Here is a 25336-nt window from a genome sequence, read left to right as displayed (position 1 = left end):
TTTAAAAATAATGTGCTCAAGTGAACTATTAACAAACAAGAACAAACAAAAAAACCCAAAACAACAAACCAATCATCAAACATTTCTCCTCTATGTACATGTCTCACATTAGCCAAGACCTGATTCATACTTTATATACTAATGGTTTTGTCAACTGAAAAGCAAAATAAGTCCTAGATCATGAACCGTACATGCCATTAATGTTCCATCATATACAACTGTCATATCATAGGAAGTTTTAACCATTTTCATTTATTATGCTTTCTCTTTGAACTTACTATTTGTTATTAATTTTTAGCTAGTTTTACCAGCTGCCTTGAAAAATTACAGATGGCATCTATACCTGCTTTTGCTACAAAGAATGCAACTTCTGAATTATGCCACTTTAGTTTTGATATTCTCATTTTCTTTAGCAACAAAATCCAACAATTTAAAACTGGAAATATTTCTATAGGAAAAAACATCATTTTTAAAACCAGAGAGGTACATAGTACTTACATGCAAAGATTTGATGGCTTCATGCCACTATTTAACCAAGTCTTATAAAAAGCAATTTACAACAGGGTTAAATGACTGCTAGTCTCCTTAAATAAAACTTTCCATCATTTATCCTTTTTCCACTTTTAAAAAAAATTTATTTTTATTGAAGGATAATTGCTTTACAGAATTTTGCTGTTTCTTGTCAAACCTCAACATGAATCAGCCACAGGTATACATATGTCCCCTCCCTTTTGAACCTCCCTCCCATCTCCCCCCTCACCCCACCCCTCTATGTTGATGCAGGGGTTGAGATGTTGATATGTTGATATGTCTGAGTTTCCTGAGCCATACAGCAAATTCCCGTTGGCTGTCTATTTTACATATGGTAATGTAAGTTTCCATGTTATTCTTTCCATACATCTCACCCTCTCCTCCCCTCTCCCCATGTCCATATGTCTATTCTCTATGTCTGTTTCTCCACTGGTGCCCTGGAAATAAATTCTTCAGTACCATTTTTCTAGATTCTGTGTATAAGCATTAGAATATGATATTTATCTTTCTCTTTCTGACTTACTTCACTCTGTATAATAGGTTCTAGGTTCATCCACCTCATGAGGACTGACTCAAACACATTCCTTGCTATGGCTGAGCAATATTCCATTGAGTATATATACCACAACTTTTTTATCCATTCATCTGCCAATGGACAGGTTGCTTCCATGTTCTAGCTATTGTAAACAGTGCTGCAATGAACAATAGCTACTTCTAAGCTGCTTTCCCCTGGTCTCAGCCCATACATAATCACATTCTATATTCTCTCTAAAACCTGGTCACTAAAAGTGATTATGGCAGAGCTGTATTTCTGTCTCTACTTTTATAACTATCTTTATATTTGCATAAACTACTTTTATGTGATTGCTTCTTTAATAAAATCAGAAATTTAATAATAAACCCCAATAGTAACAATTTTTATAAAGGCAAATGGAACAAATGTGAACAGTAACATGCTAATAATGTGAAATAAACTAACATAAATGCATTTCATCCAATGAACTGATAGGAAGCTAAGACTTAATCACCACAGTCCTTGCAATGAGTGGGCTACCTTTAGACTGCTAATGACCATGAATAATAAAGTAGACCTCAGGAAGAATTCTATTTAATCTTATATTTTAAATTTGTTAAGTATTTATGAACAAAATTTTTTAAAATTTCTTTTTCCTCTGAAATCTCTAAACAATTTGCTGAAAAACCACCAGAGGACACAAATGATTTATGGTCTACACTTTGAGAAACACTGCTTCATATCATGTTATGATCTTTAAAACCATGAAAACCAAAACCCAAACTTTCACAACCAAAATAGCCAATTTCAGGACCCAGGACCCATGAAATTGGGTCCGGAAATTCAGTTCAAAGTGCTTTATTTCTTAGCTTGTTCTATGACAAAATGTTTTTATAAAAATGTATTGTGGCTCTATTTGCCCAAAATAATGATGAAGATTATGGATAGCATTTTCTAAGACTAAAATTTAGATCTCAAAGATCCACCTTACTTTCTGCTACAGTCAGTCTTCAACTTACAGTCACCGTATGTACTAATAACACTGTCAAACAAAGGAAGTTAATGATGGGAACAGTGTCCCTAAAAAATCCTTTCTCAGCAATGCAGAGCTTTAGGCAGAGAATCATATGTGAAAAGTCAGAACACTTACCTGAAGAGCAAAGCTTCAACCTGGGCAGGCCTGCCTCTGACTTGGGATTCAGACATCAAATCTTGTTTCCCCCAAGTTGTTGAATTGTTTTCAATTTTATCACAATGCCTGAAATGAACAAATTAAATATTTCATATTAATTTTCATACTTTCTAGAAATACAAATAGCTCAAGATGATTAAAATGTTATTCATACCTTAGCACAATTTATTTTACATACTGAAGTATAATTGATTTGCAGTATTAGTTTCTGGTATACATCATAGTGATTCAGGACTTTTCCAGATTATACTCCATTGAAAGTTACTATAACACAATGGCTATAAATCCCTGCGCCGCACAATACATCCTTTTGCTTGCCTATTTCACACACAGTATTTTGTACCTGTTAGTCCCTTGCCTCTCTCGGGCCCCTCCCACCTTCCCTCTCCCCATTTGCAACGACTAGTTTATATCTGTGACTCTATTTCGCGTGGGGTCAGGCCAGCATGTGCACATCCTCACAAGCAAAGTCCAGGCTTCCCCCTCGCCCACCCATTCATGCCGGGAGTTCCCCAAGCAGCCAAGGGGGCTTGGGCTTGTCTGCCCCACAGAGGACCCCAGGACAGGGGCATCCAGTCTGTGGTTCTCACAGCACACACCCCAAGGAGTGTCTGCCTTGCATTCCCTTTTCCTGGGTTAGCTCCCAAGCACACAGGTCCCCTATCTGATTGCTTTTTTTCTCTTTCTACCCAATCATGCATATATCTGTATTACAGTCTTGGTTGTACCAGAGTCCTTCAGCTCGTTTCCAGTTAGTTTTCAGTGAGAATTTTTCCACATGTAGATGTACTTTTGATTCATGGAGGGAGATGAGCTCTACAATCTCTTTCTCTGCCATCTTCTCTCCTCCCTAGCACAAATTATTCTGATCACTAGGCATTCCTCCTGATGATACCAAGATGCCTGGATGAAGGTGAGTGAAGGCCTATGCATAACTGGTGCCACATGTGAGACAAGAAGAAAGGAGGGCTTCACAATTTCAAAAAGTCTAGGGAAACATGAAATAAGTAGGACCCGAAAGACTACTGTGAGAAAGCAAGAGGAAAACTACAGATGAGTGAGAACAGAGTGCCAAGTCAACTTCTGACTCTCAAAATGCTGCTTGGGATAATCCTACCAGAAATTCAGGAAGAAATTCTTCTTTTTTTCCTTCTTATTCCTTTACTCTTTGGCCTTATGCCTCTAGACTCCTATATAAATGGGACATAGTTCATATCTTCAAACTGTTGAAATAACTTTCTAGGCCAGAGATTGAGCTGCTGCTGCCAGAGTGCCACATCAGCAAACCAGAACTTAGGTAACTTTCACGTCCTTGTAAATCCTCCTCGTGACCACAAATGTTGTATATCCAGTCAGCCAAATTTCAAGCCAACTCTGGACCTTCTCACCCTAAACAAGGCTGACTATGTGGCTTCTGCCAATCAGATATTTTCTGTTTGTCTCTGCTTGTTCCTTATTCTTATCCTACGAAAGTTTTTTGCCTTGTACCTTTTGTCTTTTGCAGTTCTGAGAAAGAAGACTATCTACTTCATGAAATGTTAAAGCTCATCTATATCACCTCAATGGTTTTCTTTAATTATTTTTTCATAAGAAAAAGACCTTTTATCCTAATACAATACTTTAAATATATTACAAGTTTTGTTATGGGTTAAAAAGTCTTTGTAAGAACCTTTCTCCCACTTAACAACATTTCTTCTACAAGAAAGCACGAACTGAATTTCAAACAACTGAATTATAAATACACATTTGAAACACAATCCACTTTTAAATAAAATATTCTCTATTTGCCAAAATGACTAGCCTCTCATTCCTGCCCTCACTTCCCTGAGAACATCCTGATGATACATGGAAATAGGATAATCACACATTGTTATGGGTGGGGGTCATATAACAAAAAAGGATTGCCAGAGGAATGGAACTGTTTATTTTTTAAATTGGAAAACCCAAGTGACTTCATTCCCTAAGGATCTTTTAGGGAACTATGAACAGATTTTGAAACCATATCGCAGCTGAGGTGAAAAAAAAAACCCAACAGTGGAATGAATGAAGATATAGTTTCGAGATTTCACAAGAAACAATAGACTCAAATCAGTCAGTGAGAACTCTCACTGCAAGGAGAATAGCTCATTTAAGGAAAATGGAACGAACCCTCCTGGGAGGAGTTGCTTGCTCATCTTTAGCTCACGGAAGTTCTTGGCACTATGCTTTCTCCATGGTTTCAGCCACAACTTCAATGTCTAACTGTGTAAAGGTATCACCATGTTGGGTATCTCTGCTCATCCAGTGGTATAGTACAGAAATTAAAGAAGCTAGCACATGGTTTCAGAGTTGTGGTTGAGCCCTGTCATAGCCACGAAAGTACATTTTGTGTCTGATTTATTATTTCCTGAAAGGTGTAATGCAGAATTCACCTTCCCTGCAACCCTTTTTGCTAGATGGAGGCAAAGGACAAAAAAAAAGGACAAAGATAAATTTATAAATTTTTCAGTTTTTTGGAAAAATGTATGTTTTGTCTAGCCTTGATTATTTATATGGAATTTTATAGTTCACTTTAAAGCCTTGGTTAAAACAAGGGTACATAAATACACAGGTTGATAAAACTGACCTCTCAATTTAGTACCCAAAATTCCTACTGAATGTACTTTGTTCTCCAAGGCAGTTGGATGTGTTAGGAATGAGCATGGTTGCCAACAACTTGAACAATAACCTGGCATAACATCATGTATCTGCTAGATTAGCTGAGATCCAAGTGACAAAGGAAACTAGGCTGAAGTATGGGGCTTGCTATACAAAAATAAATTCTGCCGAAGGAAAACAAAAGGGAAACATTAAGACTTTCAGAACAGCCAGTTTTTCTATGGGGACAGGGTAAAAATCTCAACTTATTAGTCAAAAGATATTTTTCTCCTGACAGGAAGGAAATGGTCTGCTGTCCTGTTGGGTGAGGTGTACAATGAGCCTAAGCTTTTTCACTAATGGAAAAAGCATTTGATCTCTTTGTCATGAATTACTCCCGAACTTCAATCAAGTTAGGAAACCGCAAATGAGAGGAATTAACTTATAAGTGATAGGTTCACCCCTTTATATAAAGGAATGATCTCTTATACTGAGGTCTCAATTTGGAACACTCATTCAAACAGAAAAAAAGGCCCACCCTATGGGTACTATTTTGTTTGACTGATTTAAACGCAGTCATAGGAGTATAATGTCATAACTTTCCCTCTAGACAAACAGGTTCTTTATGCCACTGTTTCAGTTGAGAGGGCCAAATAATACCTTTTTTATTGCAGTATTTTTAGACATTGGATACATCTGGAAAAATATTCAAGCAGATAATTAGATTGCATTAGCAATGTGTCTGTTGTGGTTTCCCTGATCCCAGAGAAGGCAGCCCTTTATGAAGCGCTTGGCCACAGTCTCCACAAAATCTACTGTGTAAATTGGCCCACACTAAAGCATGTGGAAAACATTTTTTGGCTGAAACTCGAAACCATTCATGTGGCTTTGAGACTGGGAAGCTCAGGCTGCCAACATCAATAGAACTTTGTACTACAAACCCAAATGGTCATTTAGACATGTGTACTTTTATGCTCACAAATGCACTGAGGTCAAATATTTTTTAATCTTGGGAATTTTTCCTCTTTATACAGCCTCATATTTCATGCAGGAAATGAGACTGAGTACAACAAACACAAATCATTGAGACTGACAGAGCATATTGGGTTCAAAACCCAGGCCTTGACTCTAATTGCTCTCCAAAGGCCGCTGGCTCAAGGTAACTGTTGATTTAGTTCAGCTGTTTTCAATCAGCACTGTTCGGTCTCGCAAAGACAAACTGGTGAGGCCGCAGTTACATTTGTACCCGGGATCCCGTGGGTATAAGTATAACACAGTTAGCATTTTAAAAGATTGCATTTGTCTGTACGCTGCAGGCAGTAATTACAAGCAGGCAAATCTTTTGTGAAAGATGGTGTGACCTTCCTTATGGTGAAAGAGTGATGATGGCTTCTAGTGGAGGAAAAATAATGTTTCCATTCAGAGTTCAGAGAGGAGGCCCGCCTTTTTTCAAATTGTTGCCAAACCTGACAGCCAGTTTGTTGTTCTGTTGTGGTGAATATCAAAATAATTTATTGCTTGAGGGGGCCAATTTCTTGGTATTACTTAACTGTTGAAGGATTTTCAAAAGCATCAAATCTGGACTCACAGCAAGGGGGTTGCTAAACTGCATGGAAATGTTCTTCATTGGGTGTCTTTAGTTCATCTATCCTTAATTTTCCTATGCAGCCTACAAGTAGTAGTAAAAAGCTGAAAGATATGAACATGTATTCTTCTACTTGGAACAATGTTCCCAATCTGTCATCGACTTTGAAGTTGCAGAGTGGACTTTAAAATGAATATATTGAACGATCCAGCTATGGAATTGAATTTGAATATGGGAACCAAGTGCAAATGTCTGGGCTAGACTAAAAGGCTAAGATTATGGATAGGCTGTATTGCTAATAGTGTCCAGAGAACTTCCATATGTAGTGAATAGCTTCCCAAGGACCAACAGACTGCTGGGAGCCCAAGAAATTTTTATTATTTCTATAAGTTTCTTGCTACAAATTCATACTTAAATTCTTTTTGTGTGTGTATATACACATGTGTATGTGCACACACGTGCGCACGCGCGCGCACACACACACACAGCTTCTCCAGCACCTGACAGAGTGGTAGGTACACAGAAGATGCTAAATATATATTCCGTGAGTGACTGACACTGATGGAACAGATGCAATTCATGTGTATATTTAAAATATGGATGCCTTGCTTTGGGAAGACTAAGCATACACTTTTATTTTGAAAGTCATAAATTCCCCAGGGATCTTAACTTTTGAAAAAGAAGTAATACTGTCAATTATATCTCTATTACATTTTTTTTAATTTTTAAAAATTTTAAAACAAAAACATGAGCAAGAACAAAATTTTAGAAATTGTTCAATTAAATATAGGCTCATCAAGTCAGTAAAATAAATTTAAGTAAAAACTCAATTTACAGTCAGTTTTTCAGTGCTATTTTTGACAAGGGATACATGTGTATACATAGGAGTATATGTATTAATGCCTGTGATAAGGTATGCATGTACTTATCTAGGGAGATTATAATATTCATTACCTTTTTTGGAGTTCAAAGGATTCCTCCAAGTGCTTATGTGTATGTAGAAATGTATATACATCCATATACATGGAGACACACATATATGTGTATGTATATATGATGATGTGGATAATTTTCAACAATTCATCTGGACTTTCTATTACCAGCACTCTCTCATGGCAATTAAATTGTTCAGAATTCTGTTACTAAGTGTGACAGTACTCCTTGTATTTAAGCTATGCCTTCATGGCAAGCAAGAAAATTTTAAGAACTTATGTTTAACTCTTTTAACCATAAGGGTAATACATTTCAGTTTAAACTATTTTTCCCAAGAATATTTACTGTAATTTCCTAACATGTATATCCCAGCAACACTATTGCACATTGAAAAAAAATGGCACATTGAAATATATTAAATCTTCTGTAGGTAAGAAATAATAATAACCCTTCATGTATGAAGCCTTGAACAACCTCAGTGTTAGGTTCCAAAATAAAGCAGCTGAAAATTCACATAAGTAACATGGCTCTAAAGGAGTGGTTACTAGGTAAATTGCAGAAACTATCATCATTTTCTCTAATGCATCCAAAATGTCTGAAGGTGACTGTAGAACTCTCACCTACACTGCTTTCTGGAGCAGCAATTATAGAAACCACAGCTAAGAACAGTGTTTCCAGTATGGAATCAGGGGCTCCTGTCTCAGGAGAAAAAATAGGATGGAATCTTTGTACCTTCTCAATATTGAATTAATTCTCAGACAGGTATGGGTTCAAATTTTGGTGTGAGTCATTTACTTCTTTGAGGATCATTATGAATATTAAATATTGGGTTAGCCAGTTTTCCCATAAGATGCTGTGGGAAAATTCAAATGAAATTTTTGGCCAACCCATCAAATTCTTCAAACTAGGCTTCAGTAGTACATGAACTGAGAACTTTCAGATGTACCAGCTGGGTTTAGAAAAGGTAGAGGAACCAGGGATCAAATTGCCAGCATGTGCTGGATCATAGAGAAAGCAAGGGAATTCCAGAAGAACATCTACTTCTGTTTCATTGACAATGCTAAAGCTTTTGACTATGGATCGCAACAAACTGGAAAATTTTAAACAGATGGGAATATCAGAACACCTGACCTGTCCCTGAGAAGCCTGTATGTAGGTCAAGAAGCAACAGTCGGAACCAGACATGGAACAACAGACTGATTAAAAATTAGGAAAGGAGTACAACAACGCTGTATATTGTCACCCTGCATATTTAACTTATACGCAGAGTACTTCATGCAAAGGGCCATGTTGGAAGAATCACAAGTTGGGTTCAAGGTTGCTGGGAGAAATATCAACAACCTCAGATATGCAGATGATATGACATTAATTGCAGAAAGCAAAGAGGAACAAAAGAGCCTCTTGATGAAGGTGAAAGAGGAGAGTGAAAAAACTGGCTTAAAACTCAACATTCAGAAAACTAAGATCATGGCATCCAGTCTCATCACTTCATGGCAAACAGAAGGGGGTAAAGTGGAAACAGTGACATATTTTATTTTCCTGGGCTCCAAAATCACTGTGGACAGTGACTGCAGCCATGGAATTGAGACGATTGCTCCTTGGAACGAAAGCTATGACAAACCTAGACAGCATATTAAAAAGCAGAGATACCACTTTGCTGACAAAAGTCTGTATAGTCAAATCTATGGTTTTTCCAGTAGTCATGTATGGATGTGAGAGTTGGACTATAAAGAAAGCTGAGTGCTGCAGAATTGATGCTTTGAATTGTGGTGCTGGAGAAGACTCTTGAGAGTCCCTGCAAGGAGATCAGTCCTAAAGGAAATCAACCCTGAATCTTCATTGGAAGGACTGGTGCTGAAGCTCCAATACTCTTGTCATCTGATGCCAAGAGTGACTCATTAGGAGAGATCCTGAAGTTGGGAAAGATTGAAGGCAAAAGGAGAAGAGAGCGGCAGAGGATGAGATGGTTAGATAGAATCACTGACTCAATGGACATGAGTTTGAGTAAACTCTGGGAGATAGTGAAAGACAAGGAAGGCTGGCGTGCTGCAGTCCATGTGGTAGCAAAGAGTTGGACACAACTTATCAACTGAATAACATCAAATGAAACAGCAACCCCACTACTGGGCATATACCCTGAGAAAATCATAATGAAAAAGACACATGTACCCTCATGTTCATGGCAGCACTATTTCCAATAGCCAGGACATGGCAGCAACCTAGATATCCATCAACAGATGAATGGATAAAGAAGATGTGGTGCATCTATACAATGGAATATTACTCAGCCATAAAAAGAACAACTTTTGAGTCAGTTCTAGGTAGGTGGATGAATCTAGAGCCTGTTATACAGAGTGAAATAAGTCAGAAAAACAAATACAGTATATTAACAACTATATAAGAAATCTAGAAAAATAGTATTGGGATGAACCTATTTTCAGGGAAGGAATGGAGACACAGATGTAGAGAATGCCTTTTGGACACAGTGAGGGAGGAAGAGAGTGGGATAAATGGAGAGAGTAGCATATATATCTATTGATATATATGTAAGTAGCATATATATATATATAGTGTATAGAATTATAGTGTAAGATGGTAGTTGGTAAAAAGTTTCTGTGTAGCACAGGGAACCCAGACTGATGCTCTCTGATGACTTGGAGGGATGGGATGGAAGAGGAAAGGGAGGATAGGGAGGGAGGGGATGTATATACAATTATGGCTAATTTACACTGACATGTGACAAACCAATAAAACATTGGAAAAAAATTTTTTTAATTTAAAAATTTAAAAATACACATGTCTCATATTCTATGAAACTTATTTTTCTCACTTTGATATTTCTTAAAGAAGAGGATATCTTACAATTGACACACTTCAAATTTTTCTTTCTTTCCTATCCCTAAAAAGGGATGACATTGCTGATATGTCCCAAAATTGTGGAATTACATTGTACTAGTTCCATCCCTTTCACCTCCCTTCCCTACCACCCTCATGCCTTCATCTTTGGTTCTTAATGGACAGCATAGCATGATGGTCAAGATCTCAGGCTTTAGAACAAGTGATCTCTGTTTGATGCCCAGCACAACCACTTTCTAGCTGTTGATCTTGGGCAGTTTATTTAACCTTTTAAAGCTACAGGTTCCTTATTGACGAAAAGAGAGTTGTGATATGAAACTCAAAATGTTATCATAAGAATTTGAAGTGTCAGCACTATATGTGGCACATAAAAAGCATGTAATACAGGTTTGTTAGCAGTTTTTAAACACCAGGCCTGGCTTGTAAGGACAACAGATGACAATGTTTGGCAGTGTATTTAGAATACTTGCTTGGTTCCTGGATCATTTCATAAGGATATTTGCCAGTCAGAGTACAGACTCCACTGATCTGGCTGTAACTGAGGTATACTTCCATTTATACTCCAATTTATAATTACTCAGAGCCCCCACTTGCACACTCCCCACCAGTTCTTTTGGAGAGTTACCACTGCTGCTTCATTGATGTTCAGAATCTGGGCCCTCATTTCCCTTGGCTTATGTCCTCTCTTTCTGCTCTCACTTTCCCCTTATGACAGAGTAACTCTTCTGCTGGGCATGGACATCCTGTAAGAATGTCTCCTCTTGCTACAACCATTCTATCTTTAGAGGGGAGATTGCACACCTCTATTTGACGTCACTGCTCTATACATTAAGCAAGGTTTTTCTTTGATTCTCCACAGTACTTTTAAGACCAGACAGTAAGACTTTATTTAAATGATTTAAGTAAACAGCAAGAATGATGAAAAGAAAATATTCTGGTTCATCAAAAAAGTCACTTCCTTTCTACTCTAGTGTAGATCTGTTCCCATTTACCATCCAGTACAGATCAGTTCACCCATTTCAAGGGAATATTTTGAGTATGTAGGCTTTGGAGTCTAAGACCATCCATGGCAGAGTCCAGAGAATGGAGGAGTATCTTTCTTTCTCAAGATTATGATTTATTCCAAGCCATGTTTCTGGCCCAATGATGATTTAGTCCCAGTTTACTGACAGTTGGAATACCATTTCCATGATATAAAACTCTGTGTGTGTCAATTTAAGGGTGGTCTGCTTTATAGCCTGAGCAAGACATTTACAGAGACCAATGTATTCAATACCAGTATGTTCTGGATTATTTGACCTCAAACATCAGAAGAGCAACCTAAATTCTGGCTGTAAAGAGTCAAGATCTTTAAACAGTCTGCCCTTCAGTTCAGTTCAGTTCAGTTGCTCAGTTGTGTCCAACTCTTTGTGACCCCATGGACTGCAGCATGCCAGGCTTCCCTGTCCATCACCAACTCCTGGAGTTTACTCAAACTCATGTCCACTGAGTCAGTGATGTCATCCAACCATTTCATCCTCTATCATCCCCTTCTCCTAACACCTTCAATCTTTTCCAGCATCAGAAGTCTTTTCAAATGAGTCAGCTATTTGCATCAGGTGGCCAAAGTATTGGAGTTTCAGCTTCAACATCAGTCCTTTCAATGGATAATCAGGACTGATTTCTTTGAGGATGGACTAGTGAGATATCCTTGCAGTCCAAGGGACTCTCAAGAGTCTACTCCAACACCATAGTTCAAAAGCATCAATTCTTTGGCGCTCAGCTTTCTTTATAGTCCAGCTCTCACACCCATACATGACCACTGGAAAAACCATAGCATTCACTAGATGGAGCTTTGTTGGCAAAGTAATGTCTCTGCTTTTTAATATGCTGTCTAGGTTGGTCACAACCTTTCTCCCAAGGAGCAAGCATCTTTTAATTTCATGGCTGCAGTCACCATCTGCAGTGATTTTGGAGCCCAGAAAAACAAAGTCTGCCACTGCTTCCATTGTTTCTCCATCTATTTGCCATTCAGTGATGGGATCGGATGCCATGATCTTTGTTTTCTGAATGTTGAGCTTTAAGCCAACTTTTTCACTCTCCTCTTTCACTTTCATCAATAGGCTCTTTAGCTCTTCTTCACTTTCTGCCATAAGGGTGGTGTCATCTGCATATCTGAGATTATTGATTTTTCTCCCAGCAATCTTGATTCCAGCTTGTGCTTAATCCAGCCCAGCGTTTCTCATGATGTACTCTGCATATAAGTTAAATAAGCAGGGTGACAATATACAGCCTTGACGTACTCCTTTTCCTATTTGGAACCAGTCTGTTGTTCCATGTCCAGTTCTAAATGTTGCTTCCTGACCTGCATACAGATTTCTCAAGAGGCAGCTCAGGTGGTCTGGTATTCCTATCTCCTGAATTTTCGACAGTTTATTGTGATCCACAGAGTCAAAGGCTTTGGCATAGTCAATAAAGCAGTAGTAGGTGTTTTTCTGGAACTCTCTTGCACTTTCAACGATGCAGCAGATGTTGGCAATTTGATCTCTAGTTCCTCTACTTTATCTAAATCCAGCTTGAACATCTGGAAGTTCACGGTTCACGTATTGCTGAAGCCTGGCTTGGAGAATTTTGAGCATTACTTTACTAGCGTGTGAGATGAGTACAATTGTGTGGTAGTTTGTGCCTTCTTTGGCATTGCCTTTCTTTGGGATTGGAATGAAAACTGACCATTTCCAGTCCTGTGGCCACGGATGAGTTTTCCAAATTTGCTGACACATTGAGTGCAGCACTTTCACAGTATTATCTTTTAGGATATGAAATAGCTCAACTGGAATTCCATCACCTCCACTAGCTTTGTTCATAGTGATGCTTCCTAATGCCCACTTACTTCACATTCCAGGATGTCTAGCTCTAGGTGAGTGATCATACCATCGTGATTATCTGTGTTATGAAGATCTTTTTTGTACAGTTCTTCTGTGTATTCTTTTATATATATATTTTATATATATATATATATATATATATATATATATATATATATATATATATATATCTTCTGTGTATTCTTGCCACCTCTTCTTAATATTTTCTTCTTCTGTTAGGTCTATATCATTTCTGTCCTTTATTGAGCCCATCTTTGCATGAAATGTTCCCTTGGTATCTCTAATTTTCTGGAAGAGATCTCTAGTCTTTCCCATTCTATTGTTTTCCTCTATTTCTTTGCACTGATCACTGAGGAAGGCTTTCTTATCCTTCCTTGCTATTCTTTCGAGCTCTGCATTCAAATGGTTATATCTTTCTTTTCTCCTTTGCTTTTTGCTTCTCTTCTTTTCACAGCTATTTGTAAGGCCTCCTCAGACAGCCATTTTGCTTTTTTTGCATTTCTTTTTCTTGGGGATGCTCTTGATTCCTGCCTCCTGTACAATGTCATGAACCTCCATCCATGGTTCATCAGGCACTCTGTCTAACAGATCTAGTCCCTTAAATCTATTTCTAACTTCCACTGTATAATCATAAGGGCTTTAATTTAGGTCATAGCTGAATGGTCTAGCTGAATGCAGTACTTTCCTCAATTTAAGTCTGAATTTGGCAATAAGGAGTTCATGATTTGAGCCACAGTCAGCTCCCAGTCTTATTTTGGCTGACTGTATAGTTTCTCCATCTTTGTTTGCAAAGAATATAATCAATCTGATTTTAGTACTGACCATCTGGTGATGTCCATATGCAGTGTCTTCTCTTGTGTTGTTGGAAGAGGGTGTTTGCTATGACCGTGTGTTCTCTTGGGAGAACTCTATTAGCCTTTGCCCTGCTTCATTCCGTACAAGGCCAAATTTGCCTGTTACTCCAGGTGTTTATTGACTTCCTACTTTTCCTTTGCAGTCTCTTATAATGAGTAGGACATCTTTCCTGGGTGTTAGTTCTAGAAGGTCTTGTAGGTTTTCATAGAACTGTTCAACTTCAGCTTCTTCAGCATTACTGGTCAGGGCATAGACTTGGATTATTGTGATATTGAATGATTTGCCTTGGAAACGAACAGAGATCATTCTGTCATTTTTGAGATTGCATCCAAGTACTGCAACTCAGACTCTTTTGTTGACTGTAATGGCTACTCCATTTCTTCTAAGGGATTCTTGCCCACAGTAGTAGACATAATGATCACCTGAGTTAAATTCGCCCATTCCAGTCCATTTTAGTTCTCTGATTCCTAGAATGTTGACATTCACTCTTGCCATCTCCTGTTTGACTACTTCCAATTCGCCTTGATTCATGGACCTAACATTCCAGGTTCCTATGCAATATTGCTCTTTACAGCATCGGACCTTGCTCTCATCTCTAGTCCCATCCACAACTGGGTGTTGTTTTGGCTTTGGCTCCATCCCTTCATTCTTTCTGGAGTTATTTCTGCACTGATCTCCAGTAGCTTATTGGGGACCTACCGACCTGGGGAATTCATCTTTCAGTTTCCTATCTTTTTGCCTTTTCATACTGTTCATGGGGTTCTCAAGGCAAGAATACTGAAGTGGTTTGCCATTCCCTTTTCCAGTGGACCACATTTTGTCAGAACTCTTCACCAAGATTCATTGGTCTTGGGTGGCCCTACACGGCATGGCCCATAGTTTTATTGAGTTAGACAAGGCTGTGGTCCATGTGATTAAATTGGTTAGTTTTTGGTGACTGTGGTTTTCAGTCTGTCTGCCCTCTGATGGAGAAGGATAAGAGGCTTATGGAAGCTTCCTGATGGGAGACACTGACTGAGGGGGAAACTGGGTCTTGTTCTGATGGGCAGGGCCATGGTCAGTAAATCGTTAGTCTAATTTTCTGCTAATGGGTGGAGCTGTGTTCCCTCCCTGCTGTTTACCTGGAGCCAGACTATGGTGGAGGTGATGAAGACAATGGTGACCTCGCTCAAAAGATCCCAGGCATGTACTGCTACACTCTGTGCCCTGACCCTGCAGCAGGCCACCACCGACCCAGGCCTCCCCAGAGACTCCTGGACACCCACAGGCAAGTCCGGGGCAGTCTCCTGTGGGGTCACTGCTCCTTTCTCCTGGTCCTGGTGCACAAGGGTCTGTTGTGCCCCCCGAGAGTCTATTTCCCAGTCCTGTGTAAGTTCTGGCAGCTCTATGGTGGGGTTAATGGTGACCTCCTCCAAGAGGGCTTATGCCATACCCAGGTCTGCTGCGCCCAGAGCCTCTGTCCCTGCAGCAGCCCACTGCCTTCCGGTACCTCCACAGGAGACACTCAGTCTCTGTGGGGTCCCTGGGTCCTGCTGCACACAAGAGTGGGAGCGGCGGGCGGCGGCTGCACAGCGCCGGAGTGGTGAGAGGCCGAGAGGAGATAGCCCGTGCCCAACGTCAGGAGCGCTGGCCGTGAGGAGACACCCCACATCCAAGGTCAGGAGCGGTGGCCGTGAGGAGATACCCCACATCCAAGGTCAGGAGCAGTGGCCGTGAGGAGATACCCCACATCCAAGGTCAGGAGCAGCGGCTGCACTTTGCTGGACCAGTCATGTGCAGATAGCCCATGTCCAAAGTCAGAGAAATCCCAGTAAGACGGTAGGCGCCGGGGTGGCTGTGAGGAGATACCCCATGTCCAAGGGCCAAGGAGAAGCCCCAGTAAGATGGTAGGAGGGGCGAATTCGCGTTTAGAATCAAATCGCATTCCCGCCAGAGACGCTCAGAGGACTCAAACGAACCTTGTGCCCTTCAAGCAGGACATAAAAATCATAACAGCAGCATCTTCTTCCCATGCTTATCTGTGTCATCTGTACTATCTACTCAACCAAGAACAAAACCAACTCCCCCCCAAACTGGCACTATAAGTTAATTACAGCCAAGAGATAGTTCTGACAATAGCCACTCTTTATCATGTCTCTTCTCTTCTCTTTCCCTCCCACATCACACATCCTGCCTAAAAATAGCAAGGTTATTTCATAGTCTTAACTCTAAGTCAGCCACACCCAGCAATTTGCATTTTTGCAAACATCTCATGTATCCCATTAGGAATGTATCTGTCTTAGCTTGTGCTTCTTTGGGAAACATGGCTCTACTGTGATGGCACTTCTCATGCTATGATTTGAGAAATGGGTCATTTTCACAATCTGTGTAGATGCACAAAAGCACCTTGGGGTTGTTGACAGTCTGTGAAACTACCAACAATTGCTTTGCTTTTCTTCTCCCCTCTCCTTCTCTCCGCTCCTAAACCTCCCTCCCTTCCTTATTATTTTACTCCCTCAAGCCTTTTACCCTCTTCATTTATACTCTGTCGTAAGCATGAGGAACTACTATTAATATTCTTCCTCCTCATATATATATGTGTGTGTGTTAAGTAAATGTTTTTTCTTGGTAATGGATAGACTACCTTCTCAGTTTTCATGGTTGATGCTTGTGATTTATTAAAAACATGTTTTCTCCATAACTAAACATCATGACACCAAGATAGAGACACAGAACCTGGAGATCTGAGTTTTAGGAAGACTTGGATAAGAACAGGGGGAGTCTTCTGAGTCACTAAAACTTTGCTTTAATTTCCTCCATAAAATGGGTGGGATGTTCTTTGTTGTGCAAATATTCTCTGACTGATATCTGAAGTTCTGTTATCCACAGAATGAAAACCTGCTCTTCCATCAAGTTTCTAACACTTGCTTCTCCCTATGAAGCTTACTCCTGAAATTCATGAAATGAAAGGTGGAGTTCTGGAAAGCAAGTGGGCTGCCCAAGTTAAGAGGAGATGTCAGGTGAGCCTTGCTGCCTCACGTAGAGGACAGCCACCATAGCAGAGGTCAGTCAGCTCAGGGACTCTGCAACCTGCAGTTCCAAAGGTCAACAGATTGTTATGTAATCACTACAGGGTAATTGGAGAAGTATTAAAGATATTTTGCCTTGTTCATTTTAGGAAAGCCAACTGATATTTGTGCTGCTAGCAGGCTACTTGCAGGAAACATGGGAGAGTCAGAAATATTGGAAGGGTCTCTTACCCTGATTCTTGAACTCCTTGAACTTCTCTTTCCTTTCCCCTTCTCCACGAAAGAAGTGGTTCTGAATGCCAAAAAACCCAACCACCATTCTCCCGAAATTCTGATTTGATTTGTTTGGGGTGCATCCCTAGCATTGTTTTTTTTAAAGTTCCCACATGATTCTAATTTCTGTTGTAATTGAGAATCACTGCTCTAAAGCCTCCTCACTTTCCAAATGTTACCCTCATGCAGTCCTATGTGGGTTGTGACCTTCATTTCTGTAGGGACTGGAACACAGAAAACATATGCGTTTGCAAAAGGAAGGAATGAATGAGCAAACAAAGGAGAAGAGGAATCCACAGTAGAAACACGAGGGGGTGAGGCTGTGATAAATGACAATTTGTCTCTTGCAAACCCTAGATCTCCTTCTACCTCTAAATATTTTCTATGACAGAGTACTCAGTGTTACCTTGCCACTACTTTAAAAAATACTGTTTTTATCCTGGAATTCCTATCTAAATAGGCCAATGTAGTTTTTTTAGACAGTGCCATTGGGAACAATATTTTTCGTCTTTTGAAAGACTGAAGGGGGAAAGACAATGACCAAATGAGACCATGAAAGGCTGCACCACTGGGTGGCTTTTTGATTATCCCAGGACCTCACATAGCCATGCCCTAACTACAATGTGAAGCCTTGTTCTTTGAAAAGACGCATTTGACTATGTCAGAAAGAACAGCTCAGCAGTAGAATCAGCGGTGTATCTCCCCAAATTGTACATTTTAAATTGATAACCCTCCTCTGAGCATACTTTCTATTATGTCAAAAGGACCCAGAGTAAAGACTTATTCATTTATGACAAGTGATTGGGTAGATATGTTCTCATTAAACTGGATTGTATTTAGTACATGTGGGAAGGGCAGGTATAAGTGGTAAAAGGTGTTTTTTATCATGAAAGAACATATTTTAGTAGACCAGAGTTGCTGGTAACTATGAAAATTTGATTCCAGAAGGGTTTCATTCAGGAGAAAAATCATCTTGAAGATCAAGGAAATATTGAACATTCATGACAAGCAGCCTTCTCTGTCTCCTAGTGTGCGTGACGGGGACAGGATCAGAGTGTACTGTGATTGTGCTGCATTTGAGCAAGGACCCTGAACTGTCTGCACCAGGACCCTGGAGGTGTCTATTAGCTCAGGTTGGCCCAGTGAGGGTGGAGGGCAGTGCAAAAAGTTGGCTAAGAATACAGAGGTTGGGGTCAAACATTTCTGTGTTAGGATCCCTTTTACCTTTCATTAGATGCGCCTCTACTAAAAGAGAGGGAGGGAGAGAGAGAGAGAGAGTAGGTAGCTGGGGCTGGGGCTGGGGGGAGAGAGAGAGGTTGAGAGAGAGGGAGACAGAAAGAGAGAGACCCTGAGCTGAGCTGAGCCAAGAAGGGCTTCCTCCTTAATGGTAGGAGGCCTAACATTTCCAGAAAGAAATGCTCTTCATATCAGAGGCAAACACCTGTGTTTATTATTAAATTTCTGGTCATTACTGAGAGCTATGTGGAAAGTAAGCTATAGTTCATAAGAACTATACATGAACATATAGTTCATAAGATGCTATTTATCTGGTAATCATAGTATATATTTTACTAAGAAAAACACTCAGCAAACCATATATAGCAAAGGCAGATGCTACCCAGAGAAGCAAATTTCTGTAAATTATCTGACTGTGTAAGAATCATGTAACAGCATAGTCACAAGAATATTGCTTCATAAAAGCATAGCTCTTGAAGGCTTTAAGTGGATAAATTTCATCTTTGTTTATAAAATATCTTCGCCTTCAACTTGTGTGGGACACTGTCAAGAATCCTGGATTAGAAAGACACAAGTTCTAATCCCAAATCTTCCCTTGTCAGAGCTGATGTTGAAAAAGTTCCTTAATATTTATGTTCTTCAACATGGGGTTCTGTTTCAGGAAATGGCCAGAGAGCTGAGTTAGACGGTTTTAAAGGTACCTCTTAAACCCCAAGAGTTCTTCCTGATTTTTCATAGAATTTTTCACTCCCTGAAATCTTATAAGAATATTTTGGTTTTCAAAGCTAATATCACAATTATAAGAATTTGCAAGGGTCACAGATGAACAATTACATTAACAGAATGGCAGGTGATTGTTAACCTTGTCTAGACTTAATTACGAAGTTAGGAAGAGTTCATAATTGCTGAAGAATTTGTGAAGCTGACAATCCTAAGTTTAAGCTTTGTACATGATTGCATAACAGATGGCAAATTAAGGTTATATCATAATCAAAAACCATTCACCTTTGAAGGAACTAATATAGTAGAGAATTACTGCCGACATAACCCTTCTTTAGGGTTTTCCCACCAACTATTTCTGGTTAACATCTTTAAAATGACTATACATTTAAATACAAAGATGTCATCTTCTATTAAATATTCAACTGCCATTTACCACTAATCAAATATTCATGTCCAAATAATCTTTATTAAGTACCAATGAGTGTGGTGTGGCATATGAGACATATTACATAGAGTAAAAAAAAAAAAAAGAAAAACCCAGAAAAAAAAAACAAACAAAACCTGGCATGAACATAGATGTTCATATAGATAGATAGATGGGTAAGCATAAAATTCTTCAAAGAGAAATGTGGCAGCACTAGGCAGGAACTCAAGATAATAAATGAGTAAAAAGTACAGTACAAATGTTTAACAACTTCCTACTTGTAAAGCTTTCTGACATGACACATACACGTTTTTAAGTTGTATATATGGCACATTTTACCACTTCTCTTAGGACATTCTCTCTGTTATGAATTTTTAGCAGTTGCTTTTCACTAAAGACCTTGAGAGAGTTTTACTGCCTCTTCATTATACATAAGCTTTGGTGCTCAGATTTTTATGGTGTTGGATGTGTTAGTAACTCTTTGGGAATAATGGTCATTATAAGCCCTCATTGAAAAAGAACTACTGACTGATTTTTGTCTTCTGCCTGTTTCATCATTAACTCCTTTAATTAATGTAATTATCACATTCATGCATTTATGTTTTCACGCATTCATTCACTCATTAATTCTTACATTTATTCAACAAATAATTCCTGTTCTAATCACCAAGACTACACCTTAGAAAACACTTGCTCTCTGCTTTGTGGAAGCTCAGTCTTGGTGGGAGGAAAATGTATTTTTTAAGAGAAAATAGCGTAGAATTATGCCCTAATGGTGGTATGGACAGAGTGCTGTTAGAATGAAGAAGAAAGGCTACCTAAATGTCACCAACAGCCTCACCATAATTAGCCAACAAAATATGCCCCCTCCATAGAAAGTTCAAAATAGAATCCACTAAGTGGAATAAAACCCAGAAGAGGTCTTAAGGACAGTTCATTTGTTCCCAAACTGCAGCCATATCACCTCAACTTTTCCTCAGCTAATAGTAGGAACCTTATCAGTCCAATATAAGGTTGACAATATGCAACATGTTCAAGGGGCACCAGAATTGGCTACTGTCAGAATCATCTGGTGAGGAGTGGGGGACTTGTCAAAAATACAAATCTATATACTTCCTTCAAATTGCCAGCAACTGTTGGATAATAGAGAAAGCAAGGGAATTCCAGAAAATCACCTACTTCTGTTTCATTGACTACCCTAAGGCCTTTGTGTGGATCACAACAAACTGCGGAAAATTCTTAAAGATATGGGAATACCAGACTACCTTATCTGCCTCCTGAGAAACCTGTATGCAGATCAACAAGCAAAAGTTAGTACTGGACATGGAACAATAGACTGGTTCCTAATCGGGAAAGGAGTACGGCAAGGCTGTATATTGTCACCCTGCTTAATTAACTTTTATGCAGAGTACATCATGAGAAATGCTGGGCTGGGTGAAGCACAAGCTGGAATCAAGATTGCCGGGAGAAATATCAATAACCTCAGACATGCAGATGACACCACCCTTATGGCAGAAAGTGAAAAGGAACTAAAGAGCCTCTTGATGAAGGTGAAAAAGGAGAGTGAAAAAGTTGGTTTAAAGCTCAACATTCAAAAAAAGAAGATCATGGCCTCTGGTCCCATCATTTCATGGCAAATAGATGGGGAAACAATGGAAACAGTGACAGACTGTTTTCTTGGGCTCCAGAATCACTGCAGATGGTGACTGCAGCCATGAAATTAAAAGATACTTGCTCCTTGGAAGAAAAGTTATGACAAACCTAGACAGCACATTAAAAAGCAGAGATATTACTTTGCCAACAAAGGTCTGTTTAGTCCAAGTCATGCTTTTTCCAGAAGTCATGTATGGATGTGAGAAATGAATCATAAAGAAGGCTGAGTGCCAAAGAATTAATGTTTTCGAACTGTGGTGTAGGATAAGACTCTTGAGAGTCCCTTGAACTGCAGATCAAATCAGTCAGTCTTAAAGGAAATCAACCCTGAATATTTATCAAAGGACTGATAAAGTTGAAGGTCCAATACTTTGGCCACCTGATATGAAGAGCTGACACTGGAAAAGACCCTGATACTGCAAAAGATTGAAGGCAGGAGGAGAATGGGATAACAGAGCATGAGATGGTTGGATGGCATCATTGACTCGATGGACACGAATTTGAGCAATTTCCTGGAGATGGTGAGGGACCGGGAAACCTGGCATGCTGCAGTCCATGGAGTTGCAAAGAGTTGGACATGACTGAGTGACTGAACAAAAACATATTTCCTTCTGGATATTCTGATATAGTAAGTCTGAGATGAAGCTTAGGGATCCATATTTCTAATGTGGGTCTCAGGTAATTCCAATTATTAGCCAGATTTGGGGAAACAGCCCTAAATAAAAAATCAGAATTTCTAACTACATACATGTTTATGTGTGTCCTAGTGGTAAGGACCCCACCTGCCAATGCAGGAGACATAAGAGATGTGGGTTTGACCCCTGGATCAGGAAGATTCCCTGGAGGAGGGCATGGCAACCCACTCTAGCATTATTGCCTGGAGAATCTCATGGACAGAGAATCCTGGTGGACTACAGTCCATAGGGTTGCAAAGAGTTGGCCACGACTGAAGTGACTTAGCACACATGTACACGTGTTATATAAAATACAAAAAAAGTGAGGCAGCAGAATCCCAGCTTTAACAGAGTGCTTTTATAAAACTTCAGTTTAACCTTTGAACATTATGGGTAAAAGATGACATTTCATTTTGTAATACTCATTTTTTTTTCCTATCAAAGTAGGTCCTCTCTCCTAACTTAGGCTTCCTATATAAAATGATTCCACTGTGAATTTTTAAACTATTTTACATGGCTAATTAAATGTTAAATGAAATAACTTATTTGAGGAAGACACTAATGCTTACCAAGATAAACGTCATTGGTCACAATGTACTTGCAGATGCCCTGATGTCTTTCACCTCTCAGCTTCTGGCCTAATGTGCCAACTCTCCATGAGCTCCATTACTACATGGGCTTTAGTGGGAAGGCCTCACCTTGGAGTTGGTCTGTGGAGGCCTTATACCCAGTCCCGTGAACTGGGCTTTCCTACCCTAGCTTGGTTAGACAGATGCTAGTACAATGGTGCTCTAATTTAATAAAACTAAAGCACTTTTTAGGGTCTCTTCAACTTTGGGGTCACATGGAGTCGGACATGACTGAAGCGACTTAGCAGCAGCAGCAACTTTGTGCACTCACTTAAGTAGCAACATGAACAAAGGCCTGTTGACCTACAGAGTAAACCTACAGTGAGAACTGGGAGCCAGTCTTCTGTGTCTCACTGTCTTTCAGGGGCCATTCTACCATAGAGGAGACTCGGCATGAGTTCCTTCATCTTCCTCTTGGTTGCAAAACATCGCCTTTCCTCTGATCCTCAACCAACAAATGCCCCAGGAAGATTCCACAGTATATCATCACTTTCAGTTATGGAATAGCAATGAGGATTCTGACTCCATTTTTTTGATGTTTTATGCTGACACATTTTAAGCTTACCTTCACTCTTTGCTCTGTGTCCCACATCAGGGTAAGCTGATTAGAAAATTTGGGTGCTTCCTCCTTTGATACAGGGGAGGGAGATTCAAATCACACAAGCCCCTAACTGCACATATGTGGGTGAACTCTCATCCACCCTTATTCCTTAACCACAATAAAAATCTAGGCCAGTCTCCTATGCTAGCTCTCATAAGAAATCTTGAATCTATTTGTGGGACATTCCCTGTTTTATCCAGACCTCAATTTTGTAAATATCAATAATAAACTTTTTTATATCTTCTTGCTGTATGTTAGTGTTTGGTACAATCAATCAAAATCTTCAAAATCACAACTAAACTTTGGGGGGTGGGGTGGGGTGGGGAGGGTCCATCTGCCTCTGCAGATGACAATAACAAGACTTTTGTTTAGTCCAGCTTAAAACTTCAATACCATATCTGATGTAAAATGTTCCTTTCCTCATTGCCAGTGAGGCTTTAGCTTTAGAACAGTAAAGTGTGTGTGTGTGTGTATGCAAATGCATGACACACGCGTGCTTTTTTGCTCCTTTCTCACCCTCATCTTAGAGTTAGGATTGATTGGCAAACAGGTTTTGTTTGGGGTCATTTGTTCGGCTCCCTTTACAAAGCCCAACTTCATTTATATCAGCTGCCATGAAAAGGAATGAGAGAGCAAAAACAAGGGCCAGTGAATTGGGCATGTGATTTCAGTTCTTTCCTGCTATTTGTCCATGCTTGTCTGGCTAACAATGCCTGCCTGGCCTCAATGCCATCCATGTGGTATATGTGCAAATGCTGTTTCTCATGAGGACTTCTGGGAAGTCCTCCCATTTCATGATTCCATTTTCACTCCCCATAGCTCCTACCCCCAGCAGTAATGAACAGAATTCTTGTTTCTGGGGTCAACTTGACAGGTAAGCATTCCTCCTGGGATGGTTACAGGAAGATGATTCAGGCTGAGCTACTTACTGAAATGCCACAGGAAATATGTATCCTTGCCATGCCAACGATGGGAGTACAGACCGCTCTACTATTCAGCCAGCTCTGGTAGTTATTACTGTGGCAGATGCACACAAAGCCTACCAAATATTCCATGTGCTTTCCTGTATTTCTCAGTCCCTTCTGCACTTAAGAGTGCACCATGTGACTAGATTTGACCAATAATCTCAGTGGAAATTCAATGTGCACTATCTGGTTAGAGGCAATTAGGAGAAAAATGTAAGTTCTCCATACTTTCTTCTCTTTCACCAGCCACCCTGAAAGCTATGTGTGGAGATGGCAGAATCATAACATGGCTCAACCTGGAACTCGAAAAACTACGCGGAATAGAATCCCTCATCAATCATGTTAAGACACAGAGTGTGAAGAAGAAATAAATATTTGTAATTTAAGCCACTGAAACATGGGGATAAATCTGTCACTACAGCAAAACCTACCTTCCAATCCATCTTGCAATCTACCTAGGCAAATGTTCAAGTATAATTATTTTACATACAGATATTTATGATCTGAGTTTATATACATATTATATTTAATTATATGTCATGTATATATGATAGAAATATTCCATCAGTTCAGTTCAGTCACTCAGTCAGGTTTGACTCTTTGCAGCCCTATGGACTGCAGCAGGCCAGGCTTCCCTGTCCATCACCAACTCCTGGAGCATGGTCAGACTCATGTCCATCAAGTCAGTGATGCCATCCAACCATCTCATCCTCTGTCATCTCCTTCTCCTCCTGCCTTCAGTCTTACCCAGCATCAGGGGCTTTTTTTTTTTTAACAAATCAGCCCTTTGCATCAGGTGGCCAAAGTATTATATGTTACTATTTTATTTTATATATGTTTTACAAATAATAAATGTTTTATAAAATATATCCCACATTTTACAAAACATATTAATAAAATGCACTAATATAATACAATTGGTATTAGTAAAACAAATAATGAAACAAAATAAGCACGACTTGAAGCCATAAGGAGTCTGATCATTTAGAAAATAATTAGTAATGAGTACATGGTTATCATACTCATTGCAAAACAGACATTATAGCAGAAAAATCACAGAAAAGTGATTCACTCTATGATGAATAAAAAAGGATACACAAGGCAATTTGTAAAACTTGGGAAAGAGACAGACATCTAGATAATGAAGAATGTAACACATCACATCCACCGCATCTCTCTGAAAGAAACAGTCCAAAGTAAGAAA

The sequence above is a fragment of the Cervus elaphus genome, chromosome 29 (assembly GCF_910594005.1).
Source record: "Cervus elaphus chromosome 29, mCerEla1.1, whole genome shotgun sequence".
Taxonomy (NCBI): Eukaryota; Metazoa; Chordata; class Mammalia; order Artiodactyla; family Cervidae; genus Cervus; species Cervus elaphus.
This window is presented reverse-complemented; position numbering follows the sequence as displayed.